The sequence below is a fragment of the Balearica regulorum genome, chromosome 2, assembly GCF_011004875.1.
Source record: "Balearica regulorum gibbericeps isolate bBalReg1 chromosome 2, bBalReg1.pri, whole genome shotgun sequence".
In the NCBI taxonomy this organism is placed as follows: Eukaryota; Metazoa; Chordata; class Aves; order Gruiformes; family Gruidae; genus Balearica; species Balearica regulorum.
The window spans coordinates 84916997-84935861 of record NC_046185.1 but is presented as its reverse complement, the minus strand read 5'-3'; the positions used below and the strand labels follow the sequence as shown (position 1 = coordinate 84935861).

Here is an 18865-nt window from a genome sequence, read left to right as displayed (position 1 = left end):
CATTGGCCACCATCCGTGAGTCGGTATAGAGGTACAGTGTTGGCCACTTTTCTCTTTCAGCAATATCTAAGGCCAGCTGGATGTCTTTCACCTCTGCAAACTGGCTCGATTCACCTTCTCCTTCAGCAGCTTCTGCAACTCGCCGTGTAGGACTCCATACAGCGGCCTTCCACCTTCGATGCTTTCCCACGATGCGACAGGACCCATCAGTGAAGAGGGCATATGGCTTCTCATCTTCTGTTAGTGTATTATACGGTGGGGCTTCTTCAGCACGTGTCACCTCCTCCTCTGGCGGCATTCCGAAATCTTTCCCTTCTGGCCAGTCTGTGATCACTTCCAGAATCCCTGGATGACTGGGGCTTCCTATTCTAGCCCGTTGTGTGATCAGCGCAACCCACTTACTCCACGTAGCATCGGTTGCATGATGTGTAGAAGGAGCCCCGTCTTTGAACATCCAGCCCAGCACTGGCAGTCGGGGTGCCAAGAGGAGCTGTGCTTCAGTGCCAATCACCTCTGAAGCAGCTCGAACCCCTTCGTAGGCTGCCAATATCTCCTTTTCTGTTGGAGTGTAGCGGGCCTCGGATCCTCTATATCCCTGACTCCAAAACCCCAGGGGTGGACCTCGAGTCTCCCCTGGTGCTTTCTGCCAGAGACTCCAGGTAGGGCCATTCTCCCCGGCTGCGGTGTACAGCACATTTTTGACATCTGGTCCTGCTCGGACTGGCCCAAGAGCTACAGCATGAACTATTTCTTGTTTAATTTGTTCAAAAGCTTGTCGTTGCTCAGGGCCCCATTTGAAATCATTCTTCTTCCGGGTTACATGGTAGAGAGGGCTTACTATCAAACTGTAATTCGGAATGTGCATTCGCCAGAAACCCACAACGCCTAAGAAAGCCTGTGTCTCCTTTTTGTTGGTTGGTGGGGACATGGCTGCTATTTTGTTGATAATATCCATAGGGATCTGACGCCACCCATCATGCCTTCTTATTCCTAAAAATTGGATTTCCTGTGCAGGCCCCTTCACCTTACTTCATTTTATGGCAAAGCCAGCCTGCAGCAGGATTTGGATTATTCCCTTTCTCAGAAACTTCCTCTGCTGAGTTGCCCCATACAACGATGTCATCAGTGTATTGCAGGTGCTCTGGGGCTTCAACCCATACCAGTATCAGTTGCCCCTATACACAAAAAGAAATACACAAGGAAATCAGTTCGCTTAGTGAAAGATGATGATGAACCGGGGCCATCACGAGAACAAGAAGAAGAGCCAGAACCAGAAGTGATCACCCAATCTCTGTCCCTGAGTGAGCTGCGAGAGATGTGGAAAGATTTCAGCTGCCTTCCAGGGGAGCACATTATCACCTGGCTGCTCCGCTGCTGGGATAACGGGGCCAGTAGCCTGGAACTGGAGGGCAGGGAGGCCAAGCAGCTGGGGTCGTTGTCTAGGGAAGGGGGCATTGACAAGGCAATTGGGAAGAAGGCGCAGGCCCTCAGCCTCTGGAAGTGACTCCTGTCAAGTGTGAGGGAAAGGTATCCTTTCAGCAAAGATGTCGTATGTCGGCCAGGCAAGCAGACCACCATGGAGAGAGGTATCCAATATCTGAGGGAATTAGCTGTGCGGGAAATGGTTTATTACGATCCAGACAACACACAGTTGAAGTCCAGTGTACCCGACCCATGTGGCAAAAATTTGTGCGAAGTGCACCATCATCGTGCGCCAACTCACTGGCAGTAATCGACTGGAAAAGTGAAGAGGCACCCACGGTGGACGAAGTGGCAATATGAAGAGAGCCTTTCTTCCTCCCTCGTCTTGGCTGTGGAGAAACTGTCCCAGGATGTCCGGCAACTCAAAGAGGATATATCTTACTCCCCACCTGTACAGACCCGTATTTCAGCTGTTAGGAGTAAGCGTTTTTCTGCTCCAGAGAGGGGATATGGAGCATACACACCACGAGGTATCCTGTGGTTTTATCTGCGTGACCATGGAGAAGACATGAGGAAACAGGATGGGAAGCCTACCTCAACCCTGCGGGCACGCGTACATGAGCTACAAGGCAAGACAGCTGTAAAAAGGGACTCTTCCAGAACACTGACAAACTACTGATACTGAGACGCTTTAAATAATGTACCATTACTTTTTTGGACTGGTCTTAATATGCAGATGGAGAATCAACAGGAATTTAAATAAAACCAGTTGGTTGGCATAAGCCTAATCTCCTATTTGGGGGTTGGTTTTTTTTGGGGAAAGCAGTTGTTGTTTTGAGTTTGGGTTTGTTGTTTTGTTTTTTTTTTTTTAAAAATAATGCCTTTGTGCATTAAGCACAACCAGAGCAACATAGTCATGTAGCTCTATAAGTAACTGATAAGCAGCTGCGTGACGTTTACACATCTGCAGTTCTTGTATACTGAAAATACATTTAACGGTTGCCTGAGGCCTGTAAGAACCATGATTTTGCCTAATAGCAATTGCCATTTATACTTTTGTGGAATTACTTCAAACTTGAACAGAGTTACGCTGGGTTCGTTATCACAGAAAAGGCAGAGTGTTATTTTATAGTTACAAACTTTACTCCCCACTCTTTATGAAACTGTTTGCTTCTTTTAAGCAAATATTCTTGCAAGGGGGAATATATTTAGGTCACAGACATTGTGATATTTTTCCATCCTCGCTCCACCTTACCTAGGTTTCAATATAATTTATCCAGTGCTTACATGGACAAATTTTAAAGGATGTTTGTGAAGTGTTGTATAAAAATACCTAAGGTAGCTCAGGTACTGGCTGCATTTCTACCATAGGACTGTAGTGACCTGTGAGATTTTTTTGGTCTGTTTAGTACTGCACAGTCTGTAATGTTGAATCCTGAAAGTACTTTGCAAGAGGGATCAGTCACATTGTCTTGACTTAGCAGATGGGAGGAGTGAGGTGGTAGGACAGGCACGCTTTTCCTTAGGACAGTCTGCTGGAGGTGAAACGGGATGGCTGTGTTCTTGTCCAGGTCCCCTGTCAGCTGGGGGGTGGTGGACGATGCATTGCATATCATCATCCAGCTTCAGGTTTTTCATGCACTGTGGTGGGGTCTTGCACTTGAATTGTTTTGAACTGTTCTGTGGAGAAACCTGCCTCTCCCTGCTGGTGACATAGGTAGCTTGAACTGAAGTATGTGCTTAAATGTAGGTGGTCTAAATACTGCCCACGATGTCTACTTCCTGTGCAGTAATCCTGTGGAAAACAACCAGCTCTGTGTTTGGTTGACTTCCTGTTTTGGTATTTCCAGGTGTATCATAGAATCACAGACTGGTTTGGGTTGGAAGGGACCTTAAAGATCATCTAGGTCCACCCCCCTGCTGCGGGCAGGGACACCCTCCACTAGACCAGATTGCCCAAAGCCCCATCCAACCTGGCCTTGAACACTCCCAGGGATGGGGCAGCCACAACCTCTCTGGGCAACCTGTTCCAGTGTCTTCGTCATGCACTGTATTGTGTCATAATTAATTGCCATGAAGCCCTTATAGCCACAGTTATGGATGCATATATGTTTACACATGCACACACATATTCTTTGGGAAGATGCAAAGAAATGGAAATCAGCTTTTTAAAAAAAATGAACGCTGCTCGGTATTGTTAAAAGCATGTAAAAGTTACTGATCACATTGTGAGGCAGTACAATGAGCTATTCTTTGAGCCAACTCTGCTTGTTTTCACAGATGGGAATATGCATTTCCATGATTATATTAAATGATTTATTTTGAATAATATTCTGTGATTAGACCACTTAACTGAATGAGCAATATAGTTATACCAAAGATACATTTGGATTTGAATTCTGTTTAATTCACATCCTACTCTTACTGGGTGGTGGGAGAGCTGTGAATGAACATTTTTTGGTCCAAGAGACTATGAAGTGCCTTTCGTTATCAATAATTATGTCTTGCCCAGAGTAAATATTTTTGTTCTGTCTTTTCCCTGTAAACACCATTTCTGTATAGGGCAGTCGTTAGAATGAGGCTTAAGCTGACACTTGGAATTGGGGCAGGGGGTGAAATTTCTCAGGCTTGGGTTTCTGGCTAGGATTCAGTCAAAACTTCTGTCCTGTTCTGCTATTGATGGTACTCAAATTGATAGAATAATTAATTTTAAAAAATGAGCAACATAGAAACCATCTCTGTAGTACTAGGTCAAGCATTTGAGATATTCAGAACCAGGTTTGAGACCCTGTCCCAGTGAATCCTGTACAAGTTGTAACGTACAAGTGCTCCTTCGGTAGAGAACCTTCCTATAATTTGTAAAAAAAATTAATAATTTAGCAATAGTGGCAGGACAGGAAAAGTGTTGCTATTAATTCTGGGGGTGTTCGAGTGCGTATACATGTGTTTGTGCATATTTGAAGGAAAAAGTATTTGCTGAAAGGGACATAGCTCCTTTCGTTTGTTCAATAGTGAAAAAGATTTCATTTGACTGTAAGAAGGTATTTTTAACTCTGATATATTGTATTAGCACCTGGGAACTGCTGACTCTTCTAAGTGTAAAATCTTGGCTTTCAGGAGAGGTGAAATAAAACTAGGGCATATGAGCAGCACTGTAGCATGGCGGCTATTAACTGCCTATGGGAACTGCCAATATTTAAAAATAAAAAGGAAACTAATTTATGTCTGGATTGCAATCCTCAATCACTATTTTTTTATGTTTTACATTTTGTTCTTTCTAATAAATAATAAGCTTTCTTACTGGAGTCATAAAAAAAAAAAGCTACACATCATTTATTACATGCAATTTCCACACAATTTGCTGATGAAGAAAATTTGTTATATATCTGCCATTCATTACAGCACGAATTCTTGCATTCATATTAGGGAATTTGTGCTCAGTTATTATCTTGCCTATTCAGCCAAGAGAGATCTTAAATATTTTTGTATTTGCATGGTAGAATGTGTAAAATAATCAGTTCATTCAGCATTGTATGTTAAGTTGGTTTTTTTTCTGGTTTTTTTTTTTTTAATTGTGAACTGTCTAAGACTTCTTTTAGAAAACTGCTGAAAAAATGTAATGTTTGTTCTTATACTCTTTCATTTTCAATGAATGCACAACTAATGCTTTCAAATCCATCATAGCTTTGTATTAGAAACCCTTCTAAGTGGTTTTGGAAAGTGGTAAGACAATCTGCAAGCATACATATGTTTTCAAGTGGTGCTCAACATTTCTAGCCGGTCGAGCTTCTTTCAGTGTTAGGTAAAGACTGCAAAGTATTCATGGTACAATTGATTCATACAAGGTCTAGTATTTCCTAAATAAACTGGATTTGTTTGTTATACTGTATATTCTCCAGACAGCTATCCCAGGCATAAGGTTCACAGTGCATTAACATGTTGGGTGCCCCAGGGTTGCCCCAGGGTTGCCCCAGGGAGCAGCATGGTGGGAAGGTGGTTACTGTTCCTAGAGCAGATGATGTGACCTGCTGCCAGAAGTGCCTTCAAGCAGCAGCAACCTCTTCCCAGGTGTTCACCAGGTGTGTTCTGGGCATGTAGGCTGTGTGTGGGTTTATGAACAAGGAGCGGGTCCCCACTGCCGGCAGAGTACCAGAGATCAGTCCCCGGCTCGCTGCTGGGACATAAACACGTTGGCCTTATGGCACGTGTGGCTTGCATGCTGTACATGGAACGCTTTAGGTTTAGAGGTAGTGATCCTTTACATGAATATTGTCCTGGAGGAGGCCTTTCTGTTGCTCAGATTCTGCTCAAACAACTGCATTATGATGATACTAACCATGTTTTATACTGTAAGTGAAAAACATAATGTTGGAAAAACTCTTGACCTCTTAAAGATGAGTCAGTAGATGGATGTGTGTTACTGGAGAAGAGAGCCCCTGAGAGCATAGAGGAACTTATGGAGAATTTATGCAAGATGACTTAGCCAGTAAGTTACTGCTTTTTTGTAGGGCTTGGGTTTTTTGGTTGTTCTTTTTTGTTTGTTTGTTTAGGGTGGGGTTTTTTTTCCTTGGGTTAATTTTCTGCCAGAGTAGAGAGGTACGCCATTTTATATGAAAGTTTGGCAAGTTCCAGATCTTTTGCAGTGGAAATGGGAGGAGCACCAGGCTGGATGTGGGGAGAGAAAAATAGGCCACCTTTATTTTGGTAATGTTTCTTTAGCCATGAGACAGATGAATGGAAAAGATGACCAGAGGGATATTCCTCTGTACACAAATTTGAAAAGTAGTCTCCTAGACAGAAACCTGTTCAGGAGGTTTGTAAATACCTCTCAAGCAAAGCCAGCAGGAAGAGATTTGTTGACTATATAGCGTTGTGTTGTGACTTTAAGGCTAATGAACTTGAGCTGTTTCAGACTATATAAGGTCAGGTGAGGACTGATTTCCTAAAGCTGTTAATGCCCACTGTGCTACTGAAGTCAGTTTGGCTTGTTGTTGTTACCTGATGGCAGTGTGTTTGGTCAAATATACTATGTCATGTCAACATGCCTATATGTTTCCTAATTCTGAACCGAGACGGGAGGAGCTCCCATTTATGGTTTTTCTTTTAAGAAAAAAAGGTATAACATTCTTGGAATGCAATGAGTTTACTCCACAGGACCATTGTGTGATAATTATTGCTCATTACATTATAATGAGCACTTGCTCTATTCATTGTGGAGCTTATTATATTTTAATGAGTATTGTGACTCCCCCACAGAGCAAAACTCAAGAATGTCCCTGTGCACATGGCTCATTTAAATGGATGTGTTACGTGTTTTGGGACTTGCATGCATGTATTTATGTGCAACATATAGCTGTAATTTTGCTTTTAAAAACAGGGTACTACTTTTCTTAACTTTGCAGAAATCCAAAACCATGGATGCTTCTGTACTTAGCATTCATATTTCATACCAGGTGAAAGATGAGTGGTTTTATTAAAAGGCTGTTGTATTAAAGCACAGCTTGTAAATATTTTGTTCAGGACTTCAACGTATTCATTAAAATTAAAGCTCGTGAATTAATGTGATTTGGTATGTGACCCCCTCAACATCTACAGCTTTTAGATGTAGGTTTATGTTTTTTGAAAAATATTAATAAACAGTTAAGCAAGTTTATGGCATCTGTAAACTAAATAGAGAAACTTTAATATAGAATTGACTTTTGTCTTCTGAGTATCATCGATATTCTGGCATCACTGTATTCAAGAAAAGGAGAACTAGAAACTGAATGCCATACAAATTGATTTGTAGACAAGGTCTGAAGCCCATCAGTCTGTCTAGTCGATCTTTGTAGATTGCTGGTGTTCTTGCTGTGACACCAGATCTTTTGATAATGACATTCCTGTAGTGTCCACATACAGTGTTAGCCCTAAAGGGAAACACTTTGGTCTTCTCTATCATCTCCTGATGTTGCCACACAAGCAGCTTCAAAACAAGGTAGACTGTTTGAAAAATACTGTTTTATCAACATTCAGACTTAAACATATGAACTGATTTTCTGATATGGCAAAGTTGTTTATCCTTTGTGAAACCTGAAGGCCACCTTCATTTTCTTATTCTAAAATCTGCAGTATTAATAAATTCAAACGGATAGATAGCTCTTTAATCAAACTACACTTTTGCTTTCTGTAACCCTTCCTCTACTCTGTCACTTTTATTTGAACATCTTTTACCATCCACAGAGACTTGCAAGCAGGAATTTACTGAATTTATGAGTACACAGCAATTATTTATTGGCTGATACAAACAGTAGATAGGTAAGGCTAACCTGCTCCTAGGCAGAACATTATCATACCTACTAACTCGGATGTGGGTTCCTGCTGAGTCCCTGCACACCAGTTACCACTCAGGTGGGGAAGTGTGAACCTCCATTGCTGCCAAGGATCTGGCAATCGTTGTTCTTGCTGAGTTTTTGTCTTCCCAAGTCCCCACATTTTTTCCTCATGTCTTTATAATTTTTCATGAGTTTTTATACTTTTTCATGACTTTTTCATTACTGCCCGCTCTATATTTTGACTTCTGTCTTTAGTTTAGCTGTAGCTAAATTAGAGGTCCAGGTTCTTTGCCACATTTTGGTGGAGTCCTCAATATACCTGACGTTAAAGAACATTACATTTAGAACAGAGATGGACTTTGATTAGTTGCAGAAAGGATTTAAATCGATAGTTTAAATCCAATTTGGCCCCATACCTGCTATAACTGTGAACATATTTTGTCTGCAGGAAATGTTAGCTTATGGACTGCACATGACTGGCCTTTTAAGAGCCTGTCTCCCATATATCTCATGCCAATGAAAGGAAGTGTTGTATATCCGATGTGCAATTCTGCTGAGTAATTTTAGCAATTGATTAAGAAAAAAAAAGGAAAGCATAAAAGAGACGAAATAAAAAATTCAGTAAAGAAGTAAAAGTATGTCATTTAAGAGAGAAATTGAAACCTTTTTTTTTTTTTTTTTTGGTATGATACAAGAGCAGAAAGGCATGACTAAACCTGTTTTTTGCTCCTCTTGAAGTACGGTTCCAGATTATTGTAGTAAAGGTGTCAATTAGAGTCAGCTCCTTTATGCCTCCTTATCTTTTTCTTTTCACAGGAAGATATAGTTTGTTTTACAGTTTGCCACATAATGAAGTTGATTTTTTTTTTCCTCAAGAAGTTATTTATGCAGTAGGTATTTTACTTCTAAAGAGGATTACAGGCTTAGACCCAATAATCAGTGTTTATAAATTATTTTTAGGATATTATGAGCAATATGCCAGAGATTGAAAATTATACCTATCTTCTGCTTAACTTGGGCTCACCAGGGCAAAATATATTTGCATACTGAATTGGATCCCAAGCTTGAGATGTGTTGAGATCCTCAGCCAAGGGTATCAGCTTTTTATTGGCACTCCTGCTCAACACCATGGAAAGAACTTTTTCAATGGAGATGGCTTCTGTTGGTACTAACCTTCCCATCATACTGACCAAGGGACTTCTCCACAGCTACCATCATTATTGTAGCCTGAATAAAATGCACAGAAAACTTGCATTCAGGAAGCAGGTCTTTGCGGCAGGGTTGACACCAGGACTTCCTCAAGAAGCCTTCTTCAGACGTATCAATCTCATTTTTGGATATTGGATACCACCCTTGTCCCTTCTGCAACAGTTGTTACAGTAGTGCTGGAATCATCTTTACAGATTTAGGAAACTGTTCCTAATTGCTTGACTCTGCCATTTTTATGATAAGGAGATTTCTTCTTGCTATGAGGACTAAATGAATTCTGCATTTCAAATCTTTGCATAAATTGAGGGAAAGATCTCTACTAACAGACTGATTTTTCAACACTTGAAAGATGCTGAGTGGAAAACATTAATCTTTTCTATAGTACGGTCCAGTTGAATCTTATAAATTTTTTGTTTTGTTTTGTTTTTTTACTTTTCAGCTTACCTTAAAATGACTGGTCTGTTTATACCTGTTGTGTGTTCTCATGCAGATATTTCCTTTGTCTTTGTCTCTGTTCCTCAATGCATAAACATATCCTTTCATTTTTATTAGCTTACTCTGCAAGGTGTAAATAACTATAACAAATACACCATTCCTGTGTGAGACATTTCAAAAATATTGTTATTGAGTAGATTCCCGAAGGCCCTGTGAGACTGGCATCTTAACATTTATTCAGTCTGATCCTCTACAGTTTGCACTTTTTCAGTTCGAAAGACCACATAATTCTCTACTGCCTAAAGGCATGAGAGATTCGTTTTTCTCACAAGCAAAATGAATAGGTATTTTCAGCTACCTCCATTTTGTTTAAAGTTTGTCTTTGAAAGCTTAGCATGATGAATTTGAGATTTCCTTTCAGGCACATACCTATTTCTTTCCATTACTTATACTTGAAGGTTATACGTCTCACTCCTCATTGCTCAAGTGCAGTAGAGGATTATTGAACTCTTCTTTGACAGGTAGCTCCAACAGACTGCAGTACTACTTTTCCTTTTGAAGACCTTTTTATACCTAAAGTGGCTTGTGGTGTCTTTGATGTTGCCTAATTGGAATCTCAGAAGTGAAAAAATAAATAACTGAATGAAGAGGTGAGCTGCGTGCCTAAGGTTGTACATAATCTTATTTTGCTTTCAATTGTTCTTCTATTCCTATGCCTTACGGCCAGGTAGCCCTCTAATACTACAGCTTTATTTATCCCTATCACTCATTCCTCTGTTTGAGTCTCTCAATTATCTGTCTCCCACACCTTGAACAGAAGCTCCTGAATTTGCATTTGTCTTTATGCTCCCTCTGAATCCTGCTCAAACCTTTTAGCTGGCCTCTATTTAATGGCCTGCCTTTCTTGAACAATTATTTTTCATCCTATCTATCTCATCTACTTGTCTCACCTATTTTAGGCTTAAGTTTTTTAGGATGGGACTGTTTGTCTTAAAACACCGTATAAATACTGTTCACACAGACAGCTCAGCAGAAGCCTTGCAGCTGGTTTGGCATTGCCCAGCACAATGCTACAGCTCGACTGCCAACGGTCCCATGGAAAAGGACATGGGGATCTGGTGGGCAGTGAATTACAGGTGAGGTAGCCGGGCACCCTTGCAGCAAGGAAGGTTTCTCGATGGCCAGGCACAGCTGGCGGGTCAGGGCAGGGGATTTTCCTCTTCCATTGCAGCAGGACAGCTATGTCCAGTTTGCAGTGGTCCAAAACAAGAGGGAGGTCAAGAAAATGCAAAGTGTTGTGTGGGATGCCACTGAGGTGCTGGAGGATCTGTTTTGGCAGGAGCAGTCAAGGAGCCAGAGCCAGGTTCTCCTGGGAGGTGCACAGCAACAGGGCAGGGGACAGTGGTCACAGGTGGCAACGAAGGACACTACCATTGCATGTAATGAGGCAGCTTTTCACAAGGAGCGAGGTTAAGCACTGGAACATATTGCTTAGAAAGGGACCTCCATCCATGGAGGTTTTTAGAACTTGTCTGGACAAGGTCCTAAAGCAACCCAACCTAACTTGAAAGTAAGCCCTGCCTTGAGGAGGAGTCTGGACTAGATGATCTGCAAAAGTCCCTTTAAACCTATATTTTTTCTTTTATTCTCTGATCTGCAGTCCTGTTTGCAGTAAATGCTTACTTTATCATTTGCTATTTTTTAAAAATAACGTGATGAATTCTGTGGAGTTATGTGGTGATTTCACAGGGATCAAATCCAATTCTAAGTCTTTAGCAATATACTTCTTTAATAGTCTTGACATGGGAACGTATTGCATCTATTAAGTATTCTTCTTCTTATTTGAAGGCTGTATATGTACAGTAAAGCTATTTTTGCAGGAATATTTCTGTAATAGGGACAGTAAGTTACAATATGAAGTTCTGTTCATAATAAAAAGCATGGATTTTATTCAAAAATAGAAATAATGAGTTATAAAGATAATTAAAACAAGAACAATATTGAAAGAAATATAAGTAAATTGGACAATAAGATTGCAATGTGATAGTTTTAGACCATTCAATCGTTTGTCATATCACAAAACAAAAAGTGCATGGTATGACAATATGACACAGGTTGTGCTCACTTCTAGTTACTTTGGATGTGAATGTCCACTCCAAACTTCAGTCATTGGAGTAACCAGATTAGAGAATTAGACTCACTTCTGGAGGACACTTTTTTACCTGCACTGATTATGAAGCCAAGTCCCCTTCTTCCAGAAATGTATATTTTTGTAGAGAGTTAAGAGTATTTGTGGAGAGGTAAGAGCGTTAGTGAACAGAAAAATTCAAAACTTGGAGCCACAAGAAGGATAAGTAGAGCTTGCTTGTCATAATGGCAAGAGCAGAATTGATTTATAGTGTTTGATGTCTATAAGGCCAAAGGAGAAGATGAACCTGTGAAGGTGAAACAAAATGTTTATGACATCTTGGGCTGAGATACACAAAATAGAGTCTGATTAACAGGAGGACCAAAGATTTGTTCAGCACTGGAGTCATATCTGAAGGAAAGAAGTTGAAGCCCCAGGAAGCAAAATGACTCAGATGGAGAACAGAGCATTCTAGAAAATAATGATGAGAAACAGCTTCTTTGTGTACTGAAAACATTACCTTAATTTCTAAGATAGCCCTCTTATTTAGTAGGGCAGAATTTAAAGTCCTTCTTCTGATTTCTATGAGTTTAGAATTATTTTTTCCCCCTCGAGTGGCATGCCACTACAATTAAGAACATTAATTTACGGTGTGGCCTGGCAGAAAATACTAATCTGTAGTGCTTTTCTCAGTGGGTTGGGACCTAGCTGGCAATAAGCAAAAGGAAGCACCAAACGCCCCGAAGGTCTGAATCTACTGCTTCACTTCTGTGTGTGTTTAATATTTTCCTAATTTCCAATGCAGCTGCATTTGATAATCCTAAGTAAATGCTACGTGTGTAGTGCATTGTGCAACCTTTGGAGAAATATCAAGCAACCTTCTTATTATTCCCCCCTAGCATATGCTAAATAGCATGGAGAAAATAGGTCTCTTGCAGATGGACACAGGAAAACAATGCAGACATTGCATTAACCAAGATACCATCTTTTTCATTATTTGTGTTCATTTTCGGAAGAATAATACCATGTTATATGTTTGTCTGCTTTAAGTTCTGTGGGAGTGTGTTTTTAAAACAAAAGTATTTTTAAATTGTTTTGCTAAGTTGATTTCATCCTTTAGTTTTGATGTTTCAAATGTTCTTTATCTGGAATGTGGGACCTATTCTTACGCAAGGAACAGCTCTGTACCAGCTTAGCAAGATTACTTTCTGTTATGGTTTGCATGGACTACTGTATTTCATCTTCTCTCAAACACTATTGATTGTATCAGCTGGCACCTGATGGAATCGTAATTGAGTTCAACTGCCAGCTCTGGCCAGCTACTTCAAAATAATCAAATGTTTCTATTTCTTAGAAGCAGCAAGAATACTGTATCATTTTTGCTGTTGCAGTGTCTCCTAGAAACCCCTAATTTTTTTCTCCTTTTTTCAAATGAGAAAGGGTAATTTAGATTTTTTTTTTGTGTTCCAGCATAAAAATCAAATTAAAGTGTTTTCTGTCCAGACAGAAATTATGAAAGTAACTACTTCACTCTTACCTTTTCTTTGTTTTCCATGGAAGCAGTGTGTCATCTATTTGAATTTATTACAGATTGCTGACCGTGGAGAAAGAAAACATGGCATATCTCTGGTGTTTATTAGTGACTGCCTGTCTTTTTTATAATTTGAGGAGTTAAAGATGCAGAGTTAGCATCACAGTAACATTGCTTTACAAGTGCCTTTGATATTCCCTTCTGAAATTTATGATCTCCTGTCCAGAACCAGGCCTACAAACAGCTCTTAATCCAGTTACTGAAAAGGGACTAAATTAAATGAATAATTCCCATGCTATTTCAATAAGATCCTCTTTTTCATTTCTAGGTGTTGTGGAATGAACAAAGAATGAAATTTATTTGAAGTAAGCAGAGAGAAGCACAGCCTTCTGGCTACAGCACTGGCCCAAGAAGAAGGTGAAATCACTGTTTTCTTACTTGTTGCAACAGAGCAATTTTTATCTTGTGTAGCAGGAAACATTTACTTACATTTAATGATCAGTCTTGGTTAGAGACGTATCCAAGGGGGCTGAAACACTGCCTGGTTTTTACCACTGGTTCTGTGCGACTTGGTGACAGACGTGCTCTTAGAGACAGGCTTTATATGCGTCCAACTCATAAGAGCTGGAGCCAGCTGTTGTGGCTGTAAGATCACTGAGTAAGGGAAAGAATCAGGAATCCCCAAAGTAAAAGTATCTGGACTGTTTCCTTAAGGTACCCTACTCACAACACTTTCTCTCAGTTGCATAGTAAATTTTAAATGCTGCTGTGTTCACTAAGTGCTTCACGTCAGCTGTTTCCTTGTAGGAATGTGGCCAGTCCTGGAATAAGTCTTATCGTGTAAGGATATGGTTTTAGTAAATGCCCCCACCTGCCCTGTGAGAATCCTCTTGGTTTCATTTTTTTATTGTTTTTGGCTATTCCATAAATGTAAGATAACCTAGAAAACTGAGGAGTTTTGCTCTTTTTAAAACTTTAAGGCTGTGGTCTGAAATGCTATCTTGGTTGCCACTGAGCTCGGTGGAAAGATTACAGCTCCAAGCCTACCTCAGCTGCTCTTCACCACATCCTTCCAGACATTATTATATCCCCCTGTCTGTCAGTAGAATTACATCCTTAACAGTAGAATTGCCTCTCCTTAACTTGTCTCTGTCAAATAACCTGCATTTAAAAACAGAGTTTAATCTGATGCTAAACGTTTTGGCTGGCACCAGGACTGGCTATGCATGCAGTTAAGCTGGCGGATCTGAGGCGGCAGCAACATACGGAGAAGAAAGATGTTAATGAGCAACTGGGGCAGGTCGTGGATGGTAACTTTTTCACTTAACTTGCTGTCAGCCAAAAAGATATCTAGTAACAACTGTGTAGTTTTAGAAGTGTGAAAAGATGGGTGGAAAACTAGCAAAATATGTCATAGATTTGATGATAAAAATAATTTTTCTAGACTTTCTTTTTTGCTTCTTGTCTTGCTGTGATTGGTCCCAAATGCAAGTTTTCCTCCTCATAACAACGTATTTTTACCCTGTGAGCAAGTGCACAGTGATGCCTCAGTATGAGATTAGTTTTTATTTTAAATGCACAATTTTGACTTGAACAGGGCTCACTAAAAGTGACTTTGAAGATAATGATCCAGAATTCTTGCTGATTAGTGCCTGATGCAGCATCAGTGAAGTCAAAACTATTGGATAGAGTGTAACTCAGAAATAGGTTATGAACATGTGCAGAAATCTTTCTTTGGCAGTATTTTGAATTCTTTCAAGTATTTCCTAGTACCTGAAGGTCTGCATCATTGCCGTCAAAGGTCATGACTGGGCCTGCAGGTAATGTAGTTGATGTAATGTCCGTTGAGTCTGAAGATTCTTTTTTTCTCTCCTCAAAAACCTTCTAGCCAAATGTTATCCTGGAAGTTTTGAGGCATTGATCATGGTTGTTTCCAATACTGTCATAGTGGCAATATGGTTAAATGTTGTTTGGCATAACTCTCAGAAATGCAGTCTTACTTGGGTACATAAAAAAGAGCATTAATCTAGGTGGATGTATGTTTGTATACGTCTGTGTGGTTATCTGTGTTCATATGAAGGCTTACTTTCTGGTAAACATCCACAAAAATATGCATGTGGGAAGACACAGGCGCTGCACTTTCTATATCTCACCATATAATAATAATAATAATAATAACAACAACAACAACAATACCCCTTTTAAGAGCCATTCTCCATTTATTTAGTCATTTTCTGTAGATCTGTAGAGGAGCACTAAGTTCATATGTATAGTTCCCATGTTCTAGTGGGCCTAGAGCTGACTCATTAAACAATGAAATAGAGGTGGTTTCGTAGCTCCATGTACTAGTTTAGTTATTAAAGAAAGAAAGGGCTACATAGTGGACTTTTGAGGGACTGTTCCATTTTCATTTATTTTGTCAGTAGATTTTGTCAGTAACTGGGTGGAGCTGATAAAATCACAAGAGATTTATTTCCTGGGTCAGACCATTTTTGTGCCTTAGCTAGCTACAACACTACTTATTTTTCTCTTAGCTTACAGTTCTTCACAACATAAATATTTTACAGTTGCTGTAATCACAGAAAGTTTAATATACAGATCAAGTTATGTTTCCTAACAGAGAATGTTTATAAGGAAAATCTCAAAGTGGTCACTGAGTGTGCTTGTCTGGTGTTACAGCCTTATTGAAAATTGTAGAGGGAGGAAAATCTAGGCAATGATCTCTACTTTCACAGAAATTTAGCTTCATACAGTGTGACTAATTCTGTTCTGGTGGTGGGACAACATGGTCTGTAATGCTGGGCATCCAGATAAACCTGCAGAGAATCGGAATTGGGCAACCTGCTGGTGAGTAGGTGAAAAAAGCTGAAAAAGCATCTAAGGCTCAATGTTGTAGCTTCTTTCCTTACAATGTGTATGACATATTTGACATGGTATGGGAAGGGTCAGTTGTTAGATCTATGAAACTACTCACAAAGCATGACCAAGATAAAAGTCACATGGGGTGGAAGGTCGTATTTTCTTCTCAGATGGATGGTTCTTGGGCTCTAGGCGGTTTAACAACTAAAACTTGTGGAAAAATATTTTTTTAAGTCTTTGATTTTTTTTTTTCTTCCCAGGGAGATTTTTTGTTGTTTTATCTTTAGAAGAAAGGTTTGGGTTTTTTTTTTCCTTTCCTATTATCACAGATCCTGAAGTGGCTGATTACTATTGTAAGCTAACCTTATCTAACAAAGTAACATCTGAAGAGGTGAAACAATGCTTAAAGTAATGCCAAAGAGTGAAAAATGTCAAGATGTCAAAAACATCTTCTGGATAGGTTGAAAGTTATTTTCAAGAGTGCATAAGTGAAAAGGAAAGAAATTAGGTCTATTGGGCCTAACTCCAAAATACAGTTTGGCTGCGAAAACCTAGCTGTGCTCCACAATGACAGGGCTTCATCTGAGAAATGCAACCAACGATACAGCAAAAGCCTAAAGCAAGTCAGGTGGCTGTAGTTCAGATTTAGCCTCATCATAAACAAGTTGAGCATTTTTTTCTTTTACAAGTGCATTGTTTATAATTACTTTCAACATTACTGTTTTGTGGTGGTTTTGTTGGGTATTTTTGTTTGGTTTGGTTTGGTTTGGTTTTCCCCTGGGTTTTGTTTTTATTTAAAAAGGCAAAAGCAAAGAGGAAGCTGGATTTGCTGAGTATTTGCCCTGCCTCAGGATTGCAGGTTACCACAAGCAGGGATTTCTAGCATGCTCTTTAGAGTTTTCAAAGGTAAAAGACTTCATGGAAACTGGTTCCAGAGTTTGTATGAAAACATTAGCAGGGGAAAATAAGTCTTCCAGTGATCATTAAGAGGATGCTTATCTATGGGCAAAACATGCCCATATTTATATTCCATAAACATGCGAAATATTCGGGACATAGAAAGAGGTTTTTACATTTCTGTAGAAACTTTGACTGCTTGAACAAATGTCAAGTTCCTCAGTCATCATTTTTTTTAGTAAAAGTTAGCAAGAAGGAGAAATGTAACTCATTATACTATGACTTAGGTCGTACTGAAAGAAAAATGAGGACAAATGTCTTGATTTAGGTTAGCACTGAAGGAAATTAAAACTCCCCAAATTCCTGGAATCTGATACTGTGTGAGGAGCAAAAAAGAGAAGTATGTCTCAAAATCTGAAAGTAACTAATATCTTAGAAAATATTTACTGTTTAGGTCTTTAATCTAGTATGTATTATACTGTATCAGTATCAGCAACTAAGTAATCAAAGAAAGAAAAGGAGGAAAAGGCACCTCAGTGTACACTCTCACCACTGCACAAAAATGATGTAATGCATGGAAGAATTGTTCTGGTTGCACTTTAAACTCCATAATTATCTCAGGATTTGGCTGCAGTATATATCTATTTTTGGTTTATTTTGTTTTAATCGTAACTGCAAAAATAAGCTATGTTGCGGGGAATAAACTTTTGGCATGACATTGTAGTATTTTAGTTAAAATTGTAGAGCAGGCCTTAGGACTTGCTATGCAAAGCAGGTCCTTTTCCTTGGAAAGGGGAAAGACCAATGTACAACTTACTTCCTGGTAACTCTGTGAAACACTTGTTGTGTTTAAAAACAAAAGCAAATTTTAAAAAAACCCAAACCAACGACGACAACAAAACCAAAAACACCTGTTGATGGTTTCAAAAAGAATTGAAAGGAATTAATTTTTTATATTAATGATAAATGATCTGATTACATATTTAACTATTACAAGGATAATTCTTCAGTTGCAAAACTCCTCCTTTATTTTGCTGTTTAGTCAGACCAATGCACAGTTAGAAATTTTGTAGGGAGAATCTAGAACTGGGAGATTTAGCCCAGCTGTGTGATTATTTATTTCAAAGGTCTTCAAGTAATATTTTCAAGTAATTAGCACCTACCACTGGTTTTAAGATTTACAAAATTTCTCATTAGGATAGTAAATAAGGGTCATTTTCATTCTAAATGGGTTGCATATATCTAAATAAAGGATTTCACTTAATATTGTAGAATGTAATGTCTTGATTTGCAAGTCGGAGCTGTGTTTTATTTCATAGTTATGTAGTCGATAGATCTTAGCTTATCGTTTAATAAGGGTGACTTATGAATGATGTTGGACATTCTTATTGATTATTTCCATTTATGAAAGGAAGGAAACAACTGACGGGTATAAAGATGACTATTTCAGATGAGCCTGAGTGATGGGCAGCAGGCACCTAGCTCAGCACTCTCAGCTGTTGGTGTCACGCTGCTGTGATGCAATTCAGCAGCATATGTTAACACTTCTGTAATCCTATACAGTGTTTGTTCATTGTATGGATTTACTCCATCACATAAATGAAAAGAATATGGAAAGAAAAACAGACAACATTTATATAATGAAGTTATTCAGATGTTTGATACATACTACTGTGAATTGCCATGGTTTATGATGTTTCCTACCACTCTGCTTGAATGTAAGTCATAAACACAATTCTTTTGGATTACATACTGTACATCCAGAGAAAGACATTTCAAATTGCACCTTGCCCTCATTTTTGAAGAGTGAGAAGCATTTTATATCGGGAGATGATTTACTAGTTGATGTTTGGAAAGGATGTCTACCTAAATTCAATCTGTTGCCTTTTAACCACTTACATGGTTTGCTAGTACGTAGTCACCTAACCCGTAAAACACATACTGGATTCACAATTGACTACATCTTTTCAAAAGTGCAATGATGTGTTCGTATATCTAAAACCTGTCCTTTTTAAAAGTTGCAAATAATATATTTTTGGTTTTAGATTTCATGTGTACTTGGACTACTAGATG

At 39.1% G+C, this 18865-nt stretch overlaps 1 protein-coding gene across 3 annotated transcripts in view; it reads left to right on the top strand.

Annotated features, from left to right (window-relative positions):
- CDH18 (cadherin 18) overlaps positions 1-18865 on the top strand; it is a 281427-nt gene that overhangs the window by 5852 nt on the left and 256710 nt on the right. For all 3 annotated transcript variants that reach the window (XM_075744847.1, XM_075744848.1, XM_075744846.1), the window contains exon 2: positions 13365-13453. The gene's annotated coding sequence lies outside the window, so the exon portion shown is untranslated. The remainder of the gene's footprint in view (positions 1-13364; positions 13454-18865) is intronic.